This window comes from Watersipora subatra, chromosome 8 (genome assembly GCF_963576615.1).
Source record: "Watersipora subatra chromosome 8, tzWatSuba1.1, whole genome shotgun sequence".
NCBI classification, from domain to species: domain Eukaryota; kingdom Metazoa; phylum Bryozoa; class Gymnolaemata; order Cheilostomatida; family Watersiporidae; genus Watersipora; species Watersipora subatra.
Window position 1 is genome coordinate 26,584,267 of NC_088715.1, and position 15,100 is coordinate 26,599,366.

Here is a 15,100-nt window from a genome sequence, read left to right on the forward strand (position 1 = left end):
TAAATATCTAACTTTTGAAACGAGCAAGACAAAAGTTCATTTTCAAGTTTCGAAATTGATTGTGTCAAAATTTATAAATGCTCGTCCTTGGGTGGGCTTGAACCACCAACCTTTCGGTTAACAGCCAAACGCGCTAACCGATTGCACCACAGAGACAACAGAACAGGTTTTTTAATCTGTGAAACGAGCATGACACCTAATCATTTGCTGGTTTTTAATACTGCGCGTATTAAAATTAAAAACCATCGTTTTTGACAGAAATTGAACTACAAACTGTTCGGTTACCAAAGGAACATGCTACAAGATTATGCCACAAAGAAAACATGTCAGAATATCTAACCTGTGAAACGAGCAAGACAAAAATTCATTTTCAAGTTTCGAATTTGATTGTGTCAAAATTTATAAATGCTCGTCCCTGGGTGGGCTTGACCCAACAACCTTTCGGTTAACAGCCGAACGCGCCAACTGATTGCGCCACAGAGACAACATAACAGGTTTTTTGATCTGTGAAACGAGCATGACACCTAATCATTTGCTGGTTTTAAATACTGTGTGTAATGAAATTAAAAACAATCATCTATGGCAGAAATTGAACTATCAACTCTTTGGTTACTAAACGATTGTGCTGCCAGAATGTGCCACAAAGAAAACATGTCTAAATATCTAACTTTTGAAACGAGCAAGACAAAAGTTCATTTTCAAGTTTCGAAACTGATTGTGTCAAAATTTATAAATGCTCGGCCTTGGGTGGGCTTGAACCACCAACCTTTCGGTTAACAGCCAAACGCGCTAACCGATTGCACCACAGAGACAACAGAACAGGTTTTTTAATCTGTGAAACGAGCATGACACCTAATCATTTGCTGGTTTTTAATACTGCGCGTATTAAAATTAAAAACCATCGTTTTTGACAGAAATTGAACTACAAACTGTTCGGTTACCAAAGGAACATGCTACAAGATTATGCCACAAAGAAAACATGTCAGAATATCTAACCTGTGAAACGAGCAAGACAAAAATTCATTTTCAAGTTTCGAATTTGATTGTGTCAAAATTTATAAATGCTCGTCCCTGGGTGGGCTTGAACCACCAACCTTTCGGTTAACAGCAGAACGCACTAACCGATTGCACCACAGAGACAACATGACAGGTTTTTTAATCTGTGAAACGAGCATGACACCTAAATATTTGCTGGTTTTTAATACTGCGCTTACTAAAATTAAAAACAATCATCTATGGCAAAAATTGAAAAACCAACTGGTTGGTTACCAAACGAACGTGCTGCCAGAATGTGTCACAAAAAAAACATGTCGAAATATCAAACCTGTGAAACGAGCAAAACAAAAATTCATTTTTAAGTTTCGAATTTGATTGTGTCAAAATTTATAAATGCTCGTCCCTCGGTGGGCTTGAACCACCAACTTTTCGGTTAACATCCAAATGCGGTAACCGATTCCACCACAGAGACAACATAACAGGATTTTCAATCTGTGAAACGAAGATGACAACTACTTATTTGCTGGTTTTTAATACTGTGCTTACCAAAATTAAAAACAATCATCTATGGTAGAAATTGAACTACCAACTAATTGGTTACCAAACGAACGCGCTGCCAGAATGTGCCACAAAGAAAACATGTCAAAATATCTAACTTGTGAAACAAGCAAGACAAAAATTCATTTTCAAGTTTCGAATTTGATTGTGTCAAAATTTATAAGTGCTCATCCCTGGGTGGGCTTGAACCACCAACCTTTCGGTTAACAGCCGAACGCGCTAACCGATTGCGCCACAGAGACAACATAACAGGCGTTTTAATCTGTGAAACGAGCATGACACCTAATCATTTGCTGGTTTTTAAAATTGTGTGTATTAAAATTAAAAACAATCGTCTATGCGAGAACTTGAACCAACAACTGTTTAGTGACCAACCGAACATGCTACCAGAATGTGCCACAAAGAAAACATGTCAAAATATCTAACCTGTGAAACGAGCAAAACAAAAAATCATTTTCAAGTTTCGAAATTGATTGTGTCAAAATTTACAAAGGCTCGTCTCTGGGTGGGCTTGAACCACCAACCTTTCGGTTAACAGCCAAACGCGATAACCAATTGCGCCACAGAGACAACATAACAGGTTTTTTAATCTGTGAAACGAGCATGACACCTAACCATTTGCTGGTTTTTAATACTGTGCGATTATAATTACAAACAATGGTCTATGGCAGAAATTGAACTAACAACTGTTCGGTTACCAAAGGAACATGCTACCAGAATGTGCCACAAAGATAACATGTCAGAATATCTAACCTGTGAAACAAGCAAGACAAAAATTCATTTTCAAGTTTCGAATTTGATTGGTTCAAAATTTACAAGGGCTCGTCCCTGGGTGGGCTTGAACCACCAACTTTTCGGTTAACAGCCAAATGTGGTAACCGTATGCACCACAGAGACAACATAACAGGCTTTTTAATCTGTGAAAAGAGCATGACACCTAATCATTTGCTGGTTTTTAATACTGCGCGTATTAAAATTAAAAACCATCGTCTTTGACAGAAATTGAACTACAAACTGTTCGGTTACCAAAGGAACATGCTACAAGAATGTGCCACGAAGATAACATGTAAAAATATCTAACTTGTGAAATGAACAAGACGAAAAATTCATTTTCGAGTTTCGAAATTGATTGTGTCAAAGTTTATAAGTGCTCATCTTTGGGTGGGCTTGAACCACCAACCTTTCGGTTAACAGCCGAACGCGCTAACCGATTGCACCAGAGAGACAATATAACAGGTTTTTTAATCTGTGAAACGAGCATGACACCTAATCATTTGCTGGTTTTTAAAATTGTGTGTATTAAAATTAATAACAATCGTCTATGCGAGAAATTGAACAAACAACTGTTTGGTGACCAACCGAATGCGCTACCAGAATGTGCCACAAAGAAAACATGTCAAAATATCAAACCTGTGAAACGAGCAAGACAAAAATTCAATTTTAAAATTCGAATTTGATTGTGTCAAAATTTATAAAAGCTCGTCCCTGGGTGGGCTTGAACCACCAACCTTTCGGTTAACAGCCGAACGCGCTAACCGATTGCACCACAGAGACAACATAACAGGTTTTTTAATCTGTGAAACGAGCATGACACCTAATCATTTGCTGGTTTTTAAAATTGTGTGTATTAAAATTATAAACAATCGTCTATGCGAGAAATTGAACAAACAACTGTTTGGTGACCTACCGAACGCGCTACCAGAATGTGCCACAAAGAAAACATGTCAGAATATCTAACCTGTGAAACGAGCAAGACAAAAATTCATTTTCAAGTTTCGAATTGGATTGTGTCAAAATTTATAAATGCTCGTCCCTGGGTGGGCTTGAACCACCAACCTTTCGGTTAACAGCCGAACGCGCTAACCGATTGCACCACAGAGACAACATAACAGGTTTTTTAATCTGTGAAACGAGCATGACACCTAATCATTTGCTGGTTTTAAATACTGTGTGTAATGAAATGAAAAACAATCATCTATGGCAGAAATTGAACTATCAACTCTTTGGTTACTAAACGATTGTGCTGCCAGAATGTGCCACAAAGAAAACATGTCTAAATATCTAACTTGTGAAACGAGCAAGACAAAAATTCATTTTCAAGTTTCGAATTTGATTGTGTCAAGATTTATAAGTGCTCGTCCCTGGGTGGGCTTGAACCACCAACGTTTCGGTTAACAGCCGAACGCACTAACCGATTGCACCACAGAGACAACATAACAGGCTTTTTAATCTGTGAAACGAGCATGACACCTAATCATTTGCTGGTTTTTAATACTGCGCGTATTAAAATTAAAAACCATCGTCTTTGACAGAAATTGAACTACAAACTGTTCGGTTACCAAAGGAACATGCTACAAGATTATGCCGCAAAGAAAACATGTCAAAATATCTAACTTGTGAAACGAGCAAGACAAAAATTCATTTTCAAGTTTCGAATTTGATTGTGTCAAAATTTACAAGGGCTCGTCCCTGGGTTGGCTTGAACCACCAACTTTTCGGTTAACAGCCGAATGCGATAACCGATTGCACCACAGAGAAAACATATCAGGCTTTTTAATCTGTGAAACGAAGATGACACCTAATTATTTGCTGGTTTTAATACTACGCTTACTAAAATTAAAAACAATCATCTATGGCAGAAATTGAACTACCAACTGTTTGGTTACCAAACGAACGCGCTGCAAGAATGTGCCGCAAAGAAAACATGTCAAAATATCTAACTTGTGAAACGAGCAAGACAAAAATTCATTTTCAAGTTTCGAATTTGATTGTGTCAAAATTTATAAATGCTCGTCTCTGGGCGGGCTTGAACCCCCGACCTTTCGGTTAACAGCCAAACGCGCTAACCGATTGCACCACAGAGACAACATAACAGGTTTTTTAATCTGTGAAACGAGCATGACACCTAATCATTTGCTGGTTTTTAAAATTGTGTGTATTAAAATTATAAACAATCGTCTATGCGAGAAATTGAACAAACAACTGTTTGGTGACCTACCGAACGCGCTACCAGAATGTGCCACAAAGAAAACATGTCAGAATATCTAACCTGTGAAACGAGCAAGACAAAAATTCATTTTCAAGTTTCGAATTGGATTGTGTCAAAATTTATAAATGCTCGTCCCTGGGTGGGCTTGAACCACCAACCTTTCGGTTAACAGCCGAACGCGCTAACCGATTGCACCACAGAGACAACATAACAGGTTTTTTAATCTGTGAAACGAGCATGACACCTAATCATTTGCTGGTTTTAAATACTGTGTGTAATGAAATGAAAAACAATCATCTATGGCAGAAATTGAACTATCAACTCTTTGGTTACTAAACGATTGTGCTGCCAGAATGTGCCACAAAGAAAACATGTCTAAATATCTAACTTGTGAAACGAGCAAGACAAAAATTCATTTTCAAGTTTCGAATTTGATTGTGTCAAGATTTATAAGTGCTCGTCCCTGGGTGGGCTTGAACCACCAACGTTTCGGTTAACAGCCGAACGCACTAACCGATTGCACCACAGAGACAACATAACAGGCTTTTTAATCTGTGAAACGAGCATGACACCTAATCATTTGCTGGTTTTTAATACTGCGCGTATTAAAATTAAAAACCATCGTCTTTGACAGAAATTGAACTACAAACTGTTCGGTTACCAAAGGAACATGCTACAAGATTATGCCGCAAAGAAAACATGTCAAAATATCTAACTTGTGAAACGAGCAAGACAAAAATTCATTTTCAAGTTTCGAATTTGATTGTGTCAAAATTTACAAAGGCTCGTCCCTGGGTTGGCTTGAACCACCAACTTTTCGGTTAACAGCCGAATGCGATAACCGATTGCACCACAGAGAAAACATATCAGGCTTTTTAATCTGTGAAACGAAGATGACACCTAATTATTTGCTGGTTTTAATACTACGCTTACTAAAATTAAAAACAATCATCTATGGCAGAAATTGAACTACCAACTGTTTGGTTACCAAACGAACGCGCTGCAAGAATGTGCCGCAAAGAAAACATGTCAAAATAACTAACTTGTGAAACGAGCAAGACAAAAATTCATTTTCAAGTTTCGAATTTGATTGTGTCAAAATTTATAAATGCTCGTCTCTGGGCGGGCTTGAACCCCCGACCTTTCGGTTAACAGCCAAACGCGCTAACCGATTGCACCACAGAGACAACATAACAGGCTTTTTAATCTGTGAAACGAGCATGACACGTAATTATTTGCTGGTTTTTAATACTGCGCTTACTAAGATTAAAAACAATCATCTATGGCAAAAATTGAAATACCAACTGGTTGGTTACCAAACGAACGTGCTGCCAGAATGTGTCAAAAAGAAAACATGTCAAAATATCAAACCTGTGAAACGAGCAAGACAAAAATTCATTTTTAAGTTTCGAATTTGATTGTGTCAAAATTTATAAATGCTCGTCCCTGGGCGAGCTTGAACCACCGACCTTTCGGTTAACAGCCGAACGCACTAACCGATTGCGCCACAGAGACAACATAACAGGCTTTTTAATCTGTGAAACGAGCATGACACCTAATCATTTGCTGGTTTTTAAAGTTGTGTGTATTAAAATTAAAAACAATCGTCTATGCGAGAAATTGAACAAACAACTGTTTGGTGACCAACCGAACGCGCTACCAGAATGTGCCACAAAGAAAACATGACAAAATATCTAACCTGTGAAACGAGCAAGACAAAAATTAATTTTCAAATTTCGAAATTGATTGTATCAAAATTTATAAGGGCTCGTCCCTGAGTAGGCTTGAACCACCAACCTTTCGGATAACAGCCGAACGCGCTAACCGATTGTGCCACAGAGACAACATAACAGGCTTTTTAATCTGTGAAACGAGCATGACACCTAATCATTTGCTGGTTTTTAAAACTGTGTGTATTAAAATTAAAAACAACCGTCTATGCGAGAAATTGAACCAACAACTGTTTGGTGACCAACCGAACGTGCTACCAGAATGTGCCACAAAGAAAACATGTCAGAATATCTAACCTGTGAAACGAGCAAGACAAAAATTCATTTTCAAGTTTCGAATTTGATTGTGCCAAAATTTATAAATGCTCGTCCCTGGGTGGGCTTGAACCACCAACTTTTCGGTTAACAGCCAAATGCGGTAACCGATTGCACCACAGAGACAACATAACAGGCTTTTTAATCTGTGAAAAGAGCATGACACCTAATCATTTGCTGGTTTTTATTACTGCGCGTATTAAAATTAAAAACCATCGTCTTTGACAGAAATTGAACTACAAACTGTTCGGTTACCAAAGGAACATGCTACAAGAATGTGCCACGAAGATAACATGTAAAAATATCTAACTTGTGAAATGAACAAGACAAAAAATTCATTTTCGAGTTTCGAAATTGATTGTGTCAAAGTTTATAAGTGCTCATCTTTGGGTGGGCTTGAACCACCAACCTTTCGGTTAACAGCCGAACGCGCTAACCGATTGCACCAGAGAGACAATATAACAGGTTTTTTAATCTGTGAAACGAGCATGACACCTAATCATTTGCTGGTTTTTAAAATTGTGTGTATTAGAATTAATAACAATCGTCTATGCGAGAAATTGAACAAACAACTGTTTGGTGACCAACCGAATGCGCTACCAGATTGTGCCACAAAGAAAATATGTCAAAATATCAAACCTGTGAAACGAGCAAGACAAAAATTCAATTTTAAAATTCGAATTTGATTGTGTCAAAATTTATAAAAGCTCGTCCCTGGGTGGGCTTGAACCACCAACCTTTCGGTTAACAGCCGAACGCGCTAACGGATTGCACCACAGAGACAACATAACAGGTTTTTTAATCTGTGAAACGAGCATGACACCTAATCATTTGCTGGTTTTTAAAATTGTGTGTATTAAAATTAAAAACAATCGTCTATGCGAGAAATTGAACAAACAACTGTTTGGTGACCTATCGAACGCGCTACCAGAATGTGCCACAAAGAAAACATGTCAGAATATCTAACCTGTGAAACGAGCAAGACAAAAATTCATTTTCAAGTTTCGAATTTGATTGTGTCCAAATTTATAAATGCTCGTCCCTGGGTGGGCTTGAACCACCAACCTTTCGGTTAACAGCTGAACGCGCTAACCGATTGCACCACAGAGACAACATAACAGGTTTTTTAATCTGTGAAACGAGCATGACACCTAATCATTTGCTGGTTTTAAATACTTTGTGTAATGAAATGAAAAACAATCATCTATGGCAGAAATTGAACTATCAACTCTTTGGTTACTAAACGATTGTGCTGCCAGAATGTGCCACAAAGAAAACATGTCTAAATATCTAACTTGTGAAACGAGCAAGACAAAAATTCATTTTCAAGTTTCGAATTTGATTGTGTCAAGATTTATAAGTGCTCGTCCCTGGGTGGGCTTGAACCACCAACGTTTCGGTTAACAGCCGAACGCACTAACCGATTGCACCACAGAGACAACATAACAGGCTTTTTAATCTGTGAAACGAGCATGACACCTAATCATTTGCTGGTTTTTAATACTGCGCGTATTAAAATTAAAAACCATCGTCTTTGACAGAAATTGAACTACAAACTGTTCGGTTACCAAAGGAACATGCTACAAGAATGTGCCACGAAGATAACATGTAAAAATATCTAACTTGTGAAATGAACAAGACAAAAAATTCATTTTCGAGTTTCGAAATTGATTGTGTCAAAGTTTATAAGTGCTCATCTTTGGGTGGGCTTGAACCACCAACCTTTCGGTTAACAGCCGAACGCGCTAACCGATTGCACCAGAGAGACAATATAACAGGTTTTTTAATCTGTGCAACGAGCATGACACCTAATCATTTGCTGGTTTTTAAAATTGTGTGTATTAGAACTAATAACAATCGTCTATGCGAGAAATTGAACAAACAACTGCTTGGCGACCAACCGAATGCGCTACCAGAATGTGCCACAAAGAAAACATGTCAAAATATCAAACCTGTGAAACGAGCAAGACAAAAATTCAATTTTAAAATTCGTATTTGATTGTGTCAAAATTTATAAAAGCTCGTCCCTGGGTGGGCTTGAACCACCAACCTTTCGGTTAACAGCCGAACGCGCTAACGGATTGCACCACAGAGACAACATAACAGGTTTTTTAATCTGTGAAACGAGCATGACACCTAATCATTTGCTGGTTTTTAAAATTGTGTGTATTAAAATTAAAAACAATCGTCTATGCGAGAAATTGAACAAACAACTGTTTGGTGACCTACCGAACGCGCTACCAGAATGTGCCACAAAGAAAACATGTCAGAATATCTAACCTGTGAAACGAGCAAGACAAAAATTCATTTTCAAGTTTCGAATTTGATCGTGTCAAAATTTATAAATGCTCGTCCCTGGGTGGGCTTGAACCACCAACCTTTCGGTTAACAGCCGAACGCGCTAACCGATTGCACCACAGAGACAACATAACAGGTTTTTTAATCTGTGAAACGAGCATGACACCTAATCATTTGCTGGTTTTAAATACTGTGTGTAATGAAATGAAAAACAATCATCTATGGCAGAAATTGAACTATCAACTTTTTGGTTACTAAACGATTGTGCTGCCAGAATGTGCCACAAAGAAAACATGTCTTAATATCTAACTTGTGAAACGAGCAAGACAAAAATTCATTTTCAAGTTTCGAATTTGATTGTGTCAAGATTTATAAGTGCTCGTCCCTGGGTGGGCTTGAACCACCAACGTTTCGGTTAACAGCCGAACGCACTAACCGATTGCACCACAGAGACAACATAACAGGCTTTTTAATCTGTGAAACGAGCATGACACCTAATCATTTGCTGGTTTTTAATACTGCGTATTAAAATTAAAAACCATCGTCTTTGACAGAAATTGAACTACAAACTGTTCGGTTACCAAAGGAACATGTTACAAGATTATGCCTCAAAGAAAAGATGTCAGAATATCTAACCTGTGAAATGAGCAGGACAAAAATTCATTTTCAAGTTTTGAATTGGATTGTGTCAAAATTTATAAATGCTCGTCCCTGGGTGGGCTTGAACCACCAACCTTTCGGTTAACAGCCGAACGCGCTAACCGATTGCGCCACACAGACAACATAACAGGTTTTTTAATCTGTGAAACGAAGATGACAACTACTTATTTGCTGGTTTTTAATACTGTGCTTACCAAAATTAAAAACAATACTCTATAGAGGAAATTGAACTACCAACTGTTTGGTTACCAAACGAACGCGCTGCCAGAATGTGCCACAAGGAAAACATGTCAAAATATCTAACTTGTGAAACGAGCAAGACAAAAATTCATTTTCAAGTTTCGAATTTGATTGTGTCAAAATTTATAAGTGCTCGTCCCTGGGTGGGCTTGAACCACCAACCTTTCGGTTAACAGCCGAACGCGCTAACCGATTGCACCACAGAGACAACAGAACAGGTTTTTTAATCTGTGAAACGAGCATGACACCTAATCATTTGCTGGTTTTAATACTGCCCGTATTAAAATTAAAAACCATCGTCTTTGACAGAAATTGAACTGCAAACTGTTCGGTTACCAAAGGAACATGCTACAAGATTATGCCACAAAGAAAACATGTCAGAATATCTAACCTGTTAAATGAGCAGGACAAAAATTCATTTTCAAGTTTTGAATTGGATTGTGTCAAAATTTATAAATGCTCGTCCCTGGGTGGGCTTGAACCACCAACCTTTCGGTTAACAGCCGAACGCGCTAACCGATTGCGCCACAGAGACAACATAACAGGTTTTTAAATCTGTGAAACGAGCATGACACCTAATCATTTGCTGGTTTTTAATACTGTGCGATTTAAAATTACAAACAATGGTCTATGGCAGAAATTGAACAAACAACTGTTCGGTTACCAAAGGAACATGCTACAAGAATGTGCCACAAAGAAAACATGTCAAAATATCTAACTTGTGAAACGAGCAAGACAAAAATTCATTTTCAAGTTTCGAATTTGATTGTGTCAAAATTTATAAGTGCTCGTCCCAGGGTAGTCTTGAACCACCAACCTTTCAGTTAACAGCCGAACGCACTAACCGATTGCACCGCAGAGACAACATAACAGGCTTTTTAATCTGTGAAACGAGCATGACACCTAAATATTTGCAGGTTTTTAATACTGCGCTTACTAAAATTAAAAACAATTATCTTTGGCAAAAATTGAACTACCAACTGGTTGGTTACCAAACAAACGTGCTGCCAGAATGTGTCACAAAAAAAACATGTCAAAATATCAAACCTGTGAAACGAGCAAGACAAAAATTCATTTTTAAGTTTCAAATTTGATTGTGTCAAAATTTATAAATGCTCGTCCCTGGGTGGGCTTGAACCACCAACTTTTCGGTTAACAGCCAAATGCGGTAACCGATTGCACCACAGAGACAACATAACAGGCTTTTTAATCTGTGAAACGAAGATGACAACTACTTATTTGCTGGTTTTTAATACTGTGCTTACCAAAATTAAAAACAATCATCTACGGCAGAAATTGAACTACCACTTGTTTGGTTACCAAACGAACGCGCTGCCAGAATGTGCCACAAAGAAAACATGTCAGAATATCTAACCTGTGAAACGAGCAAGACAAAAATTCATTTTCATGTTTCGAATTTGATTGTGTCAAAATTTACAAATGCTCGTCCCTGGGTGGGCTTGAACCACCAACCTTTTGGTTAACAGCCGAACGCAGTAACCGATTGCACCACAGAGACAACATGACAGGTTTTTTAATCTGAGAAACGAGCATGACACCTAAATATTTGCTGGTTTTTAATACTGCGCTTACTAAAATTAAAAACAATCATCTATGGCAAAAATTGAACTACCAACTGGTTGGTTACCAAACGAACGCGCTGCCAGAATGTGCCACAAAGAAAACATGTCAAAATATCTAACTTGTGAAACAAGCAAGACAAAAATTCATTTTCAAGTTTCGAATTTGATTGTGTCAAAATTTATAAGTGCTCGTCCCTGGGTGGGCTTGAACCACCAACCTTTCGGTTAACAGCCGAACGCACTAACCGATTGCGCCACAGAGACAACATAACAGGCGTTTTAATCTGTGAAACGAGCATGACACCTAATCATTTGCTGGTTTTTAAAATTGTGTGTATTAAAATTAAAAACAATCGTCTATGCGAGAAATTGAACCAACAACTGTTTAGTGACCAACCGAACATGCTACCAGAATGTGCCACAAAGAAAACATGTCAAAATATCTAACCTGTGAAACGAGCAAAACAAAAAATCATTTTCAAGTTTCGAAATTGATTGTGTCAAAATTTACAAAGGCTCGTCTTTGGGTGGGCTTGAACCACCAACCTTTCGGTTAACAGCCAAACGCGATAACCAATTGCGCCACAGAGACAACATAACAGGTTTTTTAATCTGTGAAACGAGCATGACACCTAACCATTTGCTGGTTTTTAATACTGTGCGATTTAAAATTACAAACAATGGTCTATGGCAGAAACTGAACTAACAACTGTTTGGTTACCAAAGGAACATGCTACAAGAATGTGCCACAAAGATAACATGTCAGAATATCTAACCTGTGAAACAAGCAAGACAAAAATTCATTTTCAAGTTTCGAATTTATTGGTTCAAAATTTACAAGGGCTCGTCCCTGGGTGGGCTTGAACCACCAACTTTTCGGTTAACAGCCGAATGCGATAACCAATTGCACCACAGAGAAAACATATCAGGCTTTTTAATCTGTGAAACGAAGATGACACCTAATTATTTGCTGGTTTTTAATACTACGCTTACTAAAATTAAAAACAATCATCTATGGCAGAAATTGAACTACCAACTGTTTGGTTACCAAACGAACGCGCTGCAAGAATGTGCCACAAAGAAAACATGTCAAAATTCCTAACTTGTGAAACGAGCAAGACAAAAATTCATTTTCAAGTTTCGAATTTGATTGTGTCAAAATTTATAAATGCTCATCCCTGGGCGGGCTTGAACCACCGACCTTTCAGTTAACAGCCGAACGCGCTAACTGATTGCACCACAGAGACAACATAACGGGCTTTTTAATCTGTGAAAAGAGCATGACACGTAATTATTTGCTGGTTTTTAATACTGCGCTTACTAAAATTAAAAACAATCATCTATGGCAGAAATTGAACTACCAACTGTTTGGTTACCAAACGAACGCGCTGCAAGAATGTGCCACAAAGAAAACATGTCAAAATTCCTAACTTGTGAAACGAGCAAGACAAAAATTCATTTTCAAGTTTCGAATTTGATTGTGTCAAAATTTATAAATGCTCATCCCTGGGCGGGCTTGAACCACCGACCTTTCAGTTAACAGCCGAACGCGCTAACTGATTGCACCACAGAGACAACATAACGGGCTTTTTAATCTGTGAAAAGAGCATGACACGTAATTATTTGCTGGTTTTTAATACTGCGCGTATTAAAATTAAAAACCATCGTCTTTAACAGAAATTGAACTACAAACTGTTCGGTTACCAAAGGAACATGCTACAAGATTGTGCCACAAAGATAACATGTCAGAATATCTAACCTGTGAAACGAACAAGACAAAAAATTCATTTTCAAATTTCGAAATTGATTGTATCAAAATTTACAAAGGCTCGTCCCTGGGTGGGCTTGAACCACCAACGTTTCGGTTGACAGCCGAACCCTCTAACCGATTGCACCGCAGATACAACATAATAGGCTTTTGTATCTGTGAAACGAGCGTGACACCTAATCTTTTGCTGGTTTTTAATACTGTGCTTACCAAAATTAAAAACAATCGTCTATGGCAGAAATTGAACTACCAACTGTTTGGTTACCAAACAAACGCACTGCCAGAATTTGCCACAAAGAAAACATGCCAATATATCCAACCTGTGAAACGAGCAAGACAAAAATTCATTTTCAAGTTTCGAAATTGATTGTGTCAAAATTTATAAATGCTCGTCCCTGGGTGGGCTTGAACCACCAACCTTTCGGTTAACAGCCAAACGCGCTAACCGATTGCACCACAGAGGCAACATAACAGGCTTTTTAAAATGTGAAACGAAGATGACCACAACTTATTTGCTGGTTTTTAATACTGTGCTTACTATAATTAAAAACAAGAATCTATGGCAGAAGTTAAACTACCAACTGTTTTGTTACCAAACGGACGTGCTGCCAGAATGTGCCACAAAGAAAACATGCCAATATATCCAACCTGTGAAACGAGCAAGACAAAAATTCATTTTCAAGTTTCGAAATTGATTGTGTCAAAATTTATAAATGCTCGTCCCTGGGTGGGCTTGAACAACCAACCTTTTGGTTAACAGCTGAACCCTCTAACCGATTGCACCACAGAGACAACATAACAGGCTTTTTAATCTGTGAAACAAGCATGACACCTCATCATTTGCTGGTTTTTAATACTGTGCGATTCAAAATTAAAAACAATTGTCAATGGCAAAAATTGAAATACCAACTGGTTGGTTACCAAACGAACGTGCTGCCAGAATGTGTCACAAAGAAAACATGTCAAAATACCAAACCTGTGAAACGAACAAGACAAAAAATTCATTTTCAAATTTCGAAATTGATTGTATCAAAATTTATAAGGGCTCGTCCCTGAGTAGGCTTGAACCACCAACCTTTCGGATAACAGCCGAACGCGCTAACCGATTGTGCCACAGAGACAACATAACAGGCTTTTTAATCTGTGAAACGAGCATGACACCTAATCTTTTGCTGGTTTTTAAAGTTGTGTGTATTAAAATTAAAAACAACTGTCTATGCGAGAAATTGAACCAACAACTGTTTGGTGACCAACCGAACGTGCTACCAGAATGTGCCACAAAGAAAACATGTCAGAATATCTAACCTGTGAAACGAGCAAGACAAAAATTCATTTTCAAGTTTCGAATTTGATTGTGTCAAAATTTATAAATGCTCGTCTTTGGGTGGGCTTGAACCACCAACTTTCGGTTAACAGCCGAACGCACTAACCGATTGCGCCACAGAGACAACATGACAGGTTTTTTAATCTGTGAAACGAGCATGACACCTAAATATTTGCTGGTTTTTAATACTGCGCTTACTAAAATTAAAAACAATCATCTATGGCAGAAATTGAACTACCAACTGTTTGGTTACCAAACGAACGTGCTGCCAGAATGTGTCACAAAAAAAAACATGTCCAAATATCAAACCTGTGAAACGAGCAAGACAAAAATTCATTTTTAATTTTCGAATTTGATTGTGTCAAAATTTATAAATGCTCGTCCCTGGGTGGGCTTGAACCACCAACCTTTCGGTTAACAGCCAAATGCGCTAACCGATTGCACCACAGAGACAACATGACAGGCTTTTTAATCAGTGAAACGAGCGTGACACCTAATCATTTGCTGGTTTTTAATACTGTGCGATTTAAAATTAAAAACAATCGTCTATGGCATAAATTGAACTAACAACTGTTCGGTTACCAAAGGAACATGCTACAAGAATGTGCCACGAAGATAACATTTAAAAATATCTAACTT

General features: G+C 37.9%; 2 non-coding genes across 2 annotated transcripts; both read right to left on the reverse strand.

Annotated features, from left to right (window-relative positions):
* Positions 1-1,722: 1,722 nt before the first annotated feature.
* Positions 1,723-1,796, reverse strand: Trnan-guu (transfer RNA asparagine (anticodon GUU)). The gene has a single exon. It is a non-coding gene; the product is annotated as a tRNA-Asn (tRNA).
* Positions 1,797-10,247: 8,451 nt separating this feature from the next.
* On the reverse strand, positions 10,248-10,321 carry Trnan-guu (transfer RNA asparagine (anticodon GUU)). The gene has a single exon. It is a non-coding gene; the product is annotated as a tRNA-Asn (tRNA).
* Positions 10,322-15,100: the final 4,779 nt, after the last annotated feature.